The sequence below is a fragment of the Pleurodeles waltl genome, chromosome 4_1, assembly GCF_031143425.1.
Source record: "Pleurodeles waltl isolate 20211129_DDA chromosome 4_1, aPleWal1.hap1.20221129, whole genome shotgun sequence".
Classification (NCBI taxonomy): domain Eukaryota; kingdom Metazoa; phylum Chordata; class Amphibia; order Caudata; family Salamandridae; genus Pleurodeles; species Pleurodeles waltl.
In genome coordinates this window covers 422,937,121-422,951,783 of record NC_090442.1, presented here as the reverse complement: position 1 = coordinate 422,951,783, position 14,663 = coordinate 422,937,121, and positions in this window count along the sequence as shown.

Below are 14,663 nucleotides of genomic sequence, written 5' to 3'. Positions count from 1 at the left end.
ACTGCGCAGGTGATTCTGCCGCCCTAATCCAGTAGTCTCATTGGGATAATGAGACCCTACACGACATGGCACCGCCAACTTTTGGTCAGGCACTCATTTTCGGGTCCTCCTGATTATCTCTGTCTCACTACATGGAAAGACATCGCAGTACAATATACGGAGACGTCTGGGCTATTGAGGATTTTTCCCCTCCTCAGCTAAGTAGGGAGTACCTAACTAACCTTGTAGGTTGTTCAAGCTTGAACTCTAAAAGGATAATTCCCATTTGGTGTGCTTATCTCTGGCCAAAATGTACCATTCATCATGACAAACCCACAACAAGTAGCAATTGCAGTCAATATGTGACCACCCCTTGCTGCACATTTATTGGCACATGGCCTAACGGCCAAGGGGGGTCCAGTTACATTTGTCATTGAGGCTCATCCAGCCTATAGAACAGAAATGTTCTATTCTTGGGCCACATTTCCAGCAGCTGATGGGAACACAAACACATTTCATCACTATACACCTGCAAACATACCTGCACAATACAGAGCATATGCATAGTTAGAAATACCTCTATCTTATCAAGACCATAATAATTGGCTTGATGGTGTCCTACCCCATACAATTCTACATGTTAGGTTAGGTTCTCTAAGTAATGATGGTCATAGCTGGCCTTTATTGGCCCCATATACACCGCACCCTGCTACAGAAACCTTGACTGTAGCTGATGACTGTCGCTTTTATGCTGAGCTTATGGCAATATACAGGGAGTGCAGAATTATTAGGCAAGTTGTATTTTTGAGGATTAATTTTATTATTGAACAACAACCATGTTCTCAATGAACCCAAAAAACTCATTAATATCAAAGCTGAATATTTTTGGAAGTAGTTTTTAGTTTGTTTTTAGTTTTAGCTATGTTAGGGGGATATCTGTGTGTGCAGGTGACTATTACTGTGCATAATTATTAGGCAACTTAACAAAAAAAAATATATACCCATTTCAATTATTTATTATTACCAGTGAAACCAATATAACATCTCAACATTCACAAATATACATTTCTGACATTCAAAAACAAAACAAAAACAAATCAGTGACCAATATAGCCACCTTTCTTTGCAAGGACACTCAAAAGCCTGCCATCCATGGATTCTGTCAGTGTTTTGATCTGTTCACCATCAACATTGCGTGCAGCAGCAACCACAGCCTCCCAGACACTGTTCAGAGAGGTGTACTGTTTTCCCTCCTTGTAAATCTCACATTTGATGATGGACCACAGGTTCTCAATGGGGTTCAGATCAGGTGAACAAGGAGGCCATGTCATTAGATTTCCTTCTTTTATACCCTTTCTTGCCAGCCACGCTGTGGAGTACTTGGACGCGTGTGATGGAGCATTGTCCTGCATGAAAATCATGTTTTTCTTGAAGGATGCAGACTTCTTCCTGTACCACTGCTTGAAGAAGGTGTCTTCCAGGAACTGGCAGTAGGACTGGGAGATGAGCTTGACTCCATCCTCAACCCGAAAAGGCCCCACAAGCTCATCTTTGATGATACCAGCCCAAACCAGTACTCCACCTCCACCTTGCTGGCGTCTGAGTCGGACTGGAGCTCTCTGCCCTTTACCAATCCAGCCACGGGCCCATCCATCTGGCCCATCAAGACTCACTCTCATTTCATCAGTCCATAAAACCTTAGAAAAATCAGTCTTGAGATATTTCTTGGCCCAGTCTTGACGTTTCAGCTTGTGTGTCTTGTTCAGTGGTGGTCGTCTTTCAGCCTTTCTTACCTTGGCCATGTCTCTGAGTATTGCACACCTTGTGCTTTTGGGCACTCCAGTGATGTTGCAGCTCTGAAATATGGCCAAACTGGTGGCAAGTGGCATCGTGGCAGCTGCACGCTTGACTTTTCTCAGTTCATGGGCAGTTATTTTGCGCCTTGGTTTTTCCACACGCTTCTTGCGACCCTGTTGACTATTTTGAATGAAACGCTTGATTGTTCGATGATCACGCTTCAGAAGCTTTGCAATTTTAAGAGTGCTGCATCCCTCTGCAAGATATCTCACTATTTTTGACTTTTCTGAGCCTGTCAAGTCCTTCTTTAGACCCATTTTGCCAAAGGAAAGGAAGTTGCCTAATAATTATGCACACCTGATATAGGGTGTTGATGTCATTAGACCACACCCCTTCTCATTACAGAGATGCACATCACCTAATATGCTTAATTGGTAGTAGGCTTTCGAGCCTATACAGCTTGGAGTAAGACAACATGCATAAAGAGGATGATGTGGTCAAAATACTCATTTGCCTAATAATTCTGCACTCCCTGTACAGACAATTAGTATAGTTTGTAATGCAAACATTAAATACAAACCCAGCACATGCTGCCCGGCGCAACCACATGCAGTAACGCCGGCATAAATCCTGTGACTGTACATTAGATCATGGGTAAAGTACCCGCCAAATGAGAAGAGATTCCATTTTGGTTACCTCCAAAAATAAATGCACTGGAAGCAGTATTTCCCCATACGGGACCCCAGGATAAGCATAGAATATTAACTATGTGCTTGCCATTTGGGATGGTTCCAACAGTAGATAACTACAATGCATGGGGCACGGTATTTGCCACACTCTATACTACCCCACACGGTACACCAACACTTGCAAATTTACTGGAAGTGTTAAAATAAATTCAAGATGAATACAGGCTGCCCCAGCCTTGGACTTGGGGATGAAACTTATGGGCAATTTTGCCACTGTATCTTCAATCATATTAAGTAACCTTAAAGGGGAAGCAGTTGCATTAGCAGTGCGCATGCGCATCTGGGACGTTCCTCCGCAGGATCAAGAACACGAGCTGCCACAGATTATCGCGGAGACCTACTCTAGTTTTAGTCGAGATAGTCTGGGGGCCAGACCCACAAAACCACAGTTTCAGGGTAAATCTAAGAAAGATTCTACCAAGCAAGCTTCTGAGAGTTCTAAAAAATGCTAGGATAAAAAACAAACACCTAAAAAAGAAAGGTGAGAATCTCCGCATACGGAGACCCCACAGAATACATATAATCTCAGAAATAGATATAATGTAAAAACGCCTGACAAATATCAGTATATTGATACACGCTAATCTCGTTCCTTTCAGGACTCACCGGAAAAAAGCAGTGAGAGAGGTGGGAAGTCAGAGCAAAGAACTGAGTACGTGAAACCATGGCAGGAATCACAACACTCTACAGAAGTTTCTGTTAAAAAAGAAGAGATACTTTCCCAACAAAAACCCCAATTCAAAAAGAAGAAAGTGGCAGCAGTTGTGATTCGTCATGTCACTGAAGAAGAGGGCTCTATTGAAGAGCACTAGAGCTCCTAGACAGCGTGGAAGAGGTCACAATATTTTGCCGGAATCTTCAAGAGCATCTGGAGGTGAAAGCAACTGATGACTTCTTACAAGTTGAAATGGCAGACATGCCTGTCTCCATGCCTGATAGGGTGTACAAAGTAATGTTACAGTTAGGAGACACTGAACGCACAATAGACGCAATCTTTTGGGACCGCGTCATAAGCATATATGATATTCTACTGGCCGAAAGGGATTGGCCGCCTGAATTTGTCCATACTTGCCCATATGGGAAAGATATTATCAAACCTTCCTTCTCGCCTCTTGTTCCCGATGAGCTCACAGAATCCTACGCCATCGATTGGGCATTAGCGCAGGCACCCGCGTTCTATCGCAACCATGTAGGGTGGGATAAAGATTCCCCCTATCATGTAATTCCAATTAAAAATCAACCCCAATCTCAACCACAGTATCCAATAAAACATGATGCTAAAGCACTCGTGAGAGAAATCCTCACACAACTACCGTACAAGGGCGTAATCAAACCCCTTGTCTCAGCTATGAATAATCCTTAATTCCCAGAAGCTATACCGGACCATTCGTACAGAATAGTCTTAGACTACAGGCATTTAAATAGTCATACATGCACATATGGTATACAAAACTCTCAGAGCACGGCACTTATGAACAACATACTGCACAAAAAATACAAAATAACCCTGGATATTTCCAATGGTTTCTTCTGCCAAAATATAGCACCTGAGAGTAGAGACCTAACAAGTTTCAGCGCACTAGGCTCCCAGGAAAAATTCTGTTGTTTACCCCAGGGGTAAAAGAACAGTCCAGGACTGTTTGCGGCTCGTGTAACTTCAATATTGTACGACACTAACCCTGAAGCATTGTCCTATGTAGATGATATCTATCCCACGGATAATGAATTACTGTAACATCTAAGACGGGTAGCCAGCATTGTTGTAGGATTTGCTGAATTTGGCTATAAATTAAATTAAAAAAAATAATAATAATAAAATATCCTTCTTTAGCGTCATGTTTTTGGGATATGAGCTATCAAGTGAAGGAAAGAGCCTAGCGCCACAATTCTTGGAAAAATGTGTGCAGTTACAACCTCCAAATCCCATTTAAAAAAAACTCCAATCCCTATTGGGTTTCCTAAATTTTGGCAGAACTTACATTCCAGACTAGGCATCACGTATAAAACCTTTATATGACCTAATACATCCTGACTATTTCAGTAAATTTTGGACAGTCGAACACATACACATTTTCAGAGCTTTGCAAATAGACATGCTTGCAGCACAACACCTATACACAAGGGACAATAAAAAAACATCTGGCCATCAGAGTAATTGCTGGTGCTATTGGTTTCCCCTATGTAACTTTCAATGAGGGTGAGACAGTCCTCATTGCATATCAATTACATTTGTACTCTATAGCAGAGCAACGTTTTGCTCCCACTGAGAAAATTCTCACTGCTGTTCAGATGGCCGTCATTAAAAAAGACCACTGGCCCAGGGGAAACACATTATTGTCATATGTCCAATTCGAGCCCTTGAGGCTGTTACCAAAGTCAGTGTTCCAAACGCTAAAGCATTACATCCAAGTTGGATTCAATGGGCAACACTTTGACACCCACTGATGTCGACTACATTTTTGACCCAAAATTACAAACTGAAGAATATTTGCAATGTGAACTATAATACCCAGTTCCGGCAAATACATTGCCTATTGATCGGTATCAAAGAGTCATGTACACTGATGGCTCAGAACAACCTGCAATAGGCACAAAACATCAATACTCCACTGTTTGCGCAGTCGTAAGTGACTACATGGAGGATAATACATTTTATCCACAACATACATTCATGCAAACCCTAGGGGACTGCACAGCACAGCTGGTAGAGCTAAAGGCTCTAGTGATGGCACTGCAACATACGGATCCTGCACAGCTAAAACTGATTGTTTATGATTCATACTATTGTGTCCAGTCCTTCAATGAATACCTGCATTACTGGCGCCAGAATGGGTTCAGAGATTCTAAAGGTAACACCATCAAACACAGACTTCTGTGGGGGAAGTAGCGGATGTAAAGGAAACGCTACCAAACGTCCATGTTGTGCATACAGTTGGACACCAGCGCATTGGAATTCATGTTGCTGGAAATACACTAGCTGATGAAACAGCCAAATCAGCAGTAGCCTCTTCTGCTGTTGCTGCAGTAACTCGTTCTAGAAAAAAAACTGACAATGACATATGGGCTGCCGTTAAAGCCACAGCTGAAGGCACGCCCTTTCCAAAAGCATTTCCTGCTAAATTTTCCTAACAAATGGGAGGCTTCCTCGACGCAGAAGTAAATATACCAGGCGTAGGGGTTCGGATAATTCCCAATAAAGACCCAAGACCAGAGGTGATTAAAGCAGCGCATGAGGGGGTTGCCTCTGCCCATGCTGGTGTGGCGGCTACAATATCATTATTGCAAGCTTTTATTTGTGGGCAGGTCTATACAAACATATCAAGCAGTATGTCCTTTGTTGTGACATCTGGCAACACTTTAGGGGCTCCACCGTCAACGCCCACCGCAGACATCCCTCCTAATTTCCAACAAACCTTTACACTGTGTGTACTTGGACCATTGTGGTCCCCTAACACCGGACAGTGCATACAAATACATTTTAGTCGCTGTTGACTCCTGCTCCAGATTTCTATGGGTGTGGCCACAACGCTCGGCTGACGCTCGGACTGTTATTAAAGATTTGCAAGTCTTTATCGGCACATAAGCAGTTTTCATATTTAGGAAAGGTGCTTTTTGAACGGAATGATGTCCCTTTTGTTCTTGACAGAAGGGTTTGGATACATTTGTCTGCTTACAGAAAATACACGAGAGATGTAAACAGTTAGAATATAAAAATAATAATTTACGTGAGAAAATTAGCCAAAACAAATCATTGCAAGATAAAACTGAAATTTACAAAGCTGTTACATGAGAATCTGACTTTTCACATTCCAGTAATGAGGAGGGTAAAAAAGGTGGGGGCCAGTGTGAGTCTCGTGAGAAGAGCGTAGATCTTCGTGCGCAGAGCAGCCCATAGTTTTTGGAAGGAGCTGAAGTGCATTCTTTAAAATATTCAGACCACTTTTGCGTACGATGTGTAAAATTAATTCAGACAAGACAGAGGTACTGTCGCAAAATGTGCAGTTTCTGGGAATCCAGTGGAATCAAGAACATAGAGAGATGTTGTTGCAGGTAAAACCAAAGATTTTGGAGTTTGCTACTATTTGCACTAAGCAAGAGACACAGAATTTCATGAAATGTTTTGATTTTTGGAGACAGTACAGCCCTCATCTGAGTAAAATCTTAACCCTTTGGTACAAAGTAACTAGGAAAAAACATGAGTTTGAATGGAGTGAGGAGCAGCTGTGTGCTTTTGATTTGGCAAATGAAATAAATAATTCAACAGACTTCAGATTTGTGCGCAGTGCAAGAGGGAAACATTGATGTAAATGTCCAAAGACAATATGCAAACTGGAGTACGTGGCAGAAACGGGAGGACAAGGGCACCCCTGGGGTTTTAGATCAGAAAACTATCTGACTTTGTGGAGCACTATACTTCTTTTGAAAAACAGCTTTTGACTTGTTATTGGGCTCTAGTGAATACTGAGCAACTCACACTAAATTATAATAATGTAATGCTGAAACCTGAAATATCAAGCATGCAATGGGTAATGAGTTCACCTAAATCTTACCGTATAGGACATGCACAAGGGGCTAGTATCATACAATGGATCTGGTACATACAAGACAGGGTTCGAGTAGGACCAACAGGCACTACAGCCCTACATGAACAGGTGTCACAAGCCCCTGTACAGGATGAGGAGAGGGTGCAGGGGGTACCACAGGTAAAAGAGTCACCAGTGAAATTGAGTGTACCATTTGAATTCTTGTCCCTTGAAGATAGAAAGCATGTTTGTTTTTACTAATGATTTATTTAAATACGTGGATACTAAAAGACAATGGAAAGCAGTGATATACAATCCAGTTACTGAAAAGTCGTCTATCACAGGAGAAGGAAGAAGTAGCCAATATGCAGAGTTGTACAATGTGTATCAGACTTTAAAGCAAGAGCTGCCTGAGTCGTGTCATTTTTTACATTGATTCTTGGTTCACTGCCAATGGATTAGCCATTTGGCTTTCCACATGGCTTGCACATAACTGGTTCATTCATTCAAAGGAGGTGAGGAGCAAAGAGTTGTGGCAGGAAATTTAGGAAATGTCAGAACAGAGTAAAGTCATAGATGCTCATTGTCCCATTGACTCAGAACGCTGGTTCAATTCTGTTGCAGATGTTAAAGACAAAAGTGCAGAGGCAGAAGTGTCAACCCAGAATTCTGACTTGGTGGGGATGGCTAAGTGGGCGCACCAGAAATGTGGACACCTGGGAGAAAAAGCCACTTACAGGTGGGCAGAGGTTAGAGAGATGCACATTCCCCTAGATTTTATAAAAACTTTGATTTTACAATGTCCTATTTGTCAGCACACACAACAGAGATCTGTCCCACAAAGAGTCAAAGTTCAATTGGGGAGATGAAAGTTACCAGGACAGATATGGCAAATTGATTACATTGGGCCACTACCGATTAGTAGCGGGTGTCAATACGCCTGCACCATCGTGGACACTTATTCTGGATACTTGATTGCTGTCCCTTGCGAACGTGCTACTCAGTACAATCCTATCAGAACTCTGTACTTGTTAATGTTATACTATGGAGTACCACTCCAGATCCAGAGTGACAATAGGTCACACTTCAAAGACAAATTGGTACAGCACTACTGTTCTCAGCACAATATTGACTGGATATATCATATTCTTTATTATCCACAGGCCTCGGGACTGATTGAGAGAATGAATGGTTTATTGAAAGCTCAATTGCGAAAATTATCTGATGGAACTTTGAAAAACTGGATAGAGCATTTAAATGAAGCCCTCCAGATTCTGAACAATAGACCATTGACAAATGCTGAAACAACTCTGATGTGAATGTTAACTCCAGCTTTGCAAATACAACCACATGTGGCCACCAATACCATCACAAACTGGGAAATAAAACCTGGAGTGTTAGCTCCTTACAGAGCCACACCTGAATCTGCAGGTCTGGACTTACATGCTTCACAAGCTTACAGACTAAAACCCCTAGACATAGCGTTGTGTGAAACAGGTGTTGGAATACAGATTCTCCAGAGCGTTTTGGATTGATTACTTCTAGATCCTTAAAGGTATTCGGGTTTTAAGGGGAGTGATTGATGCAGATTACGAAGAAGAAATCAAAGTTATTCTGATAAATAGTAGAGAATTTGATTTATTCATACAGACTGGAGACAGAATTGCCCCACATGTTATAAGTGCAGTGAATGGAGGTTTGGTAAGGAAGGAGTCTGCCCTATTCCCTCTCACAGTGCAAGGAAAGGGAAGCTGTGGTGCAGCAGATAAAAACCTCAATGCTAAGGTTTGGGTTGAACCCCCAAATGGCCCTTCAGAACCTGCAGAAATTATAGCAAAGGGCCCCAATAATGTCCTGCTGATTATAAAACAAGGAAAGGAAAGGAAAAAGGAGAGCACATTTTAGATGACACATGTTATTTGCAAGAAAAGTCATACTTGTTTCTTTTGGAGATCCTACTACGACTGGCCACTGACCATGAGTGTGCTGTGTGGTCTCCCTTCAGGCTGTTTGTGTGTGGGGTCGGGGGAGGGACCGCACCCCCAACCTGAACCTGATTGATTACCTTTGTGGAACGTTCCTGCTGCTTTTAAAGTACAAAAACCAATGGATCCATTTTGCACAACTTGCGTCTCCGGTTCAAGTTTTGCATGGGATCAATACAGAGTACCATGGATGTTCTGTCAACTTGTTTGATTACATTCTTCCACTGGAACTAACCCATGGCTTGTTCTCATTAAGCAACATTGCCAGTTAGCTGTCTGTTTTTCGTGTGGAAACCTGACTTTCTTCAATCTTTTCATTGTAGGTGTGTCTGATTTGAAGGTTTATAAGATCAATACGTTAATCCACTTCCATTGCTTTACAGTGATTGCTTTTATCATTACATTAGGTTTCTGTATACAATGTTTTTTTTTTTTGTCTTTGAAATAAGAGAAAAGTAAACAAAAGTAATTGGTCAGAGGGTGGAGGGTGGATTAAATAGAGGGTGGAGATGTAGTGAAAATAGGTAGATTTGACCACTGACTTTGTGTTTCACCACTGTGCATATTAGTTGTTCAATGTTCACCAGTTGCAGATTACATTTTATATTCAGTTTAGCTGCCTATTGGCTTTATCGTGGCATTAGACATTACATTCTGTATTCAGCTTAGCTTTGCCTTCACGTTAAAGTATTTTTCCATGCAAACATTTTATGGAATGTGTTTTTTCTACTTCTACGCGTTTTTCTTCTCACCGAAGAGCCAGGGCTGGTACACCACATGTAGGAGGTGAGAAGCTAGTGTTTATCATAGGCAAGAGGACAGTATGACCTTGAAAGGCGTGTCTCGGAACGATGGCTAGCTTTCAACACATTCCTGTCAAGGTTTACCTAAACAAGCCAGCATTTTTAAATAATTCCCATCTGAGAGGGAAGGGCCTTTCAGAAGGCTTTTTTCCATGATAATTGAAGATATAAAAGGTGTCCCTGGGCAGCAGCAGGGGAATTTCCGAGACTTCAGTCAGGATTGGACGTCAAATGCCTGACACAGACACTTGTCCCGTGAGGGTGGAAAACGTTCTCACGTTTGAACAGGGGTCATCAACTTGCTGGCATAAGAAAGATGAAGAGCATTGACAGGCCCTCCGGTGGTGAATTTTGACTTTATTCTTTGCTTTGCAATTATGCTATAATATAATCATATATATTTGCTGTGTACATTGCAGTTGAGAATCACTTTGATATATTTTCCTTTCATTGCTGTGACTATTTTTAAATGTGTGCCTCCAACCTACTAATCTCCTTTCTCAGGAACCTCGTGGTGAAGTAATAATAAATGTCTTCTTTAAACTAAGAAGTGCATTCCAGAGATTTTGGTCAGCTTGGTCATTAGTGAAAGCAAAACAAGGTAGAGGACCTTAAGCTGCGTTTGCTTGGGCTAACCTCCATCAAAGTGCTGTGCCTATTTCTGACAGACCGCGACTTAGGGGAGGAGATCACATGCGAACTAGGAGCAGACCTCGCGCAACCCCATCTGTTTAAAGCGCCAGAACCCAATGGCTACCCAGCAGGATTTTGGCGTGTGCTTTTGCCCCAGGCGAGTCCCTCGCTACTGAAAACCTTTAATAAGGCCTTAACATACAACAAACTTCGTCATGAGCTCAGATCAGTGAAAATAGTGGTGATCCCGAAACAGGACCTAGATGGCACACGATGTGCGGACTTTTGTCTGATTTCTTTATTAAATTCTAAGGTCAAAATATGGGCTAAGCTGGTGGCTAATAGGCTTAAGGGGGTGATTACCCAACTTGTTTATCCGGCCCAGTTCAACTTTATGCCGAGGGAGGCCACGAGATACAATATACAGAATGTTTATAATGCCATAGAGCTGAGTGGGTGTCTACCCGGTCATCAGGCCCTACTCATGGTAGAGTTCAGAAAGTTTTGGATTGGAGTTGTGTTCGCACTCCTGGTTCTCTTAGGATTCAAACCCAAATTAATTAACTCTGTATGACTACTGTATACTAATCTTGTGGTGTGGGTCCGAGTTGGAGGAGTCGTGTCAACTGGTTCCCTGTTGAAAGGGATGCCCATCGGGGTTGCCTGCTCTCACCTTTTTTATTCGCTTTAGCCATTGAGATGCTGGCAGCACAGGTGCGTGTGGGCGCCCTGTTCCGTGGCTTCCAGTGGTCATTGGGGTGAGTGATAGGATTTCCCTCTACGCTGACAACGTCCTAATGTTCTTAGATGACCCTCAGGAGACAGGACCTCGGCCCTCCAGATACTTCTGACCTTAGGGTCCTATTCCGGACTTCTATGAATAGGACAAAGTCCCCTATATAACCCATCGTCTTGTGCCCTCTGAATATGTCATGGGAGTGCGTGTTACAAGTGCTTCCACTGGGCTTTATGTATCTGTAAGTCTTTATCACAAACGGTAGGCTTCAGGTGTACGGATCCAACTTCCAGCTCCAACGTGATCCTCTCACTGTGGATGTTACGGTTTGGTCCACTCTCCTGCTATCCCTCCTGGGTCAGTCGGCCATCTTCAAGACAGTTTCACTGCCTAGACTTTTTTGCCCGCTCCAGAATTACCTGTTCCCAGTGAACCGGACCTTCTTTGCCAAGGTTAACACCCTGACTTTCAACTTATAAGGGGTGGGGCTGGGCGGCGGGGCAGGGGAGCGCGTTTCTTGGATCTGGATCGACAGATGTTGTCGTCCTGCCTTCAACATGGGGTAGCCACCCTGGACTATAGGGCTACACACCTTCTCATTCTGAATAATTGGTGGTTCAAGGGGTTTGAGGGACTCCGCTTATGCGACTGAAGTGTGAGTCATTGGCTGCAGCAACTTCCTCCAACTGCTCTGTGGGGGAGGCATCCGTCCCTGCCAGCTGCCACAAGAGTGATGCTGATGGTATGGGGGAGACAGCGAAGTCCATAGGCTGGGCAGGTAAGCTTACTTTGGAGACTCCCCTATGAAGAGGGAACAGGCTTCCACACGTGTCAGCCCTCTGGGGTTTCTCGGCCTGGGATAACGTAAGCATCTCATAGTTGGACACCATGAAATCCTTTCAAGACTTACAGATGGAGTACCAATTGCACCATACTCAGTTTTCCGATATCTTCAGCTCAGACATGCGCTAACACCCCACTTACAGCCTGTTAAAACCATTCCTGAATATTCCTCTCCCCCCTGAAAAGCTAAAATCTTGCTTATAAATATCAAAGCAAACAAATTATCTGCCATCTGTCAGATGTTACTCCATAATCAGCCTGCCCCGTGATAACGCGTCCAGCCCTTATAAATTACCTGTACCTGGACACGTTGGAGGTCGGTGAATCTTTTAACCGAGTCGGGCTCTCCTCATCCTCAATAGTCGAGTCACTCAGATCAATAATCAATAACTGTTGTAATCGGTAATCAATACTCAACTAATAGATCAATATAACACATCAGAAATCAATAACAGTTGGTATTTCGGCGCACCATGACCTTTCAGTCATGAATAACCACACCAGTTTATTAAAAGTTAGTGAATTTATTTCCCTATATTAACAAAGCTAGCACGATATATATATATGTCTCGAGACCAATTGATATATGTATATGAACATTACTAGCTGTCCATAACGGCGGAAGAAACCCAATCTACGTAAAATCTGAATGATGATACACTCTGTTATAGCAATGCAAATCACTAATGTGACTAACTGTATTTGACTAATTGCATACATTCGGTCAGCATAACAAGATTTCAATTCTTCATGATACATTGAATGAAAACCTCGACTAACCCCTAATTAGCATTGGCATGTGGGACTTCATGCAAAACGAATTTAGTCAACACAAATTTGGAAAACTTCTAGCTAGGATCCTATCAAAGTAGCAGTTGGTACCTAAAAGGAAAAAAAAAACACAATGCATAATACATTTATCCTTTCATATTTACCAAATACAATCAGCATTCAAGAAAAGTCTTCGTCCTTCAGGTACCGGTTGATCAGCATGGGGCAAATTTCAAAAGGGGCAAAGTTAAGGGCAAGTTTCCTTGCAGCGGCAAGGAGAATGGGGCAAAGTTACTGCATGGGCAAGACGGGGGCAAATCAAAGTTAAAGTCTCTAGGGTGAGAATTCTTAAAGTCTCTTTCTCTCAGATAGAGAAAAGGGCATCAGGGTGTCGTCCAAAATGGAGTCTGGCATCAGGCTTCAAACTGGCATCGAGGAAAATGGCTGACTTCTCTTTGTCCGGTGGGTTTAAGTAAGAAACATTCCAAATTCTGTAGGGTCTTCCATTGGAGGGTTCATAGGTTGGCTTCAAATTGTCCAATCAAAAATTGTCTTTTACTAGCGCCCATTTATGCAAACACTGTCCTTGGAGCCTTGGAACACAAATTGTATCATGGTTTGCCAATTATTTTACTATCTGTACCTCCATTGTCCGCACCTGCAGAGGCTGACCTTGTATCATAGGGGATGTAACCGGCCTAGCACGAAACCTTGGAGATAAGTGTACCAGCCAGTTTCTACTGGAAAAAATACAACTTCAAGCAAGAATATATTTCATTAATTCAAGGAAAAAGAATCACGCAGTTAGAATTTGAAACCAAGCAACTAGGCCAAAGCCTGTACTAAATTTAAGCTAAGCAAAACAGTATTCAGACAAGAAATCATGGCATACATTTGCGATTATGATGGATTAGTACATTTTTAATACTTCATGATTAACAAAGCTCGTTTATAATGATGGCGAACTACCCCGAGGGCACAATTTCCCTCGTACATTATTTCTTTTACTAAAATCACACTTCATTATGTGTTTTCGATTACAAGGTATACATGAATATATGTCGGACCTTCTATTTCTGCGTCATCAATCCCTCCTCTGATGACTAATTATGTCATCACATCAAATCTACCCACAAATTTTATTCCATTAAAATTCTGTATAGTAATTTGGCACTTCAGTCAATTCCCTTTTTCTTTTAGTCCCTTTTGACTTCTCCCTATATATTTCCACCATTTTGTTCTCTATTTTCTCTTCTCTTTTTCTTTTGTTCCTTGCTTTTAACATTTTGAAAGCTTTCCATATTCCCCAAGAGCCTAATAAACAAATTAATATTATCAATATTCCCTTTACTATTTTTAGTAACAATCCGTTCCAAACGTTGCTGAGCCAATTTCCCACGGAAGCAAATCCTTTTCCAACTTTCTCCCAAACTCCGGGTTCTTTCAATTCCTTTAAATCTACACTTTCTTTAGTTAAGTTTGTAAGCATTGTTCTAATTTTTCCACTGCTGTCGGGTATATATGTACAACAGTGACGCGTGCCAAGCATTTTGCAAACGCCGCCATCCTTTGCTAAAAGAATGTCTAAGGCAAGCCGATTTTGAAGAGTCATAACTCTTTCTGCAGCGAGTTCAGCATCCATCAGGATTATAGCTCCTGAAAACTTTGTCAGCATGTTATCCACAATAGTAGACAACTTTCGTATTTTGATTGAATTCAATATGACTCCTACTGAAGGAATCAGAGCTCCAAATATATCTCCTACCACACCAGCAGCTGTCTCCCTTTTCTGAACACGATGTGATTCAGACAGCCTTGGAAACTTCTTTAAGTCGTCGAGTTGG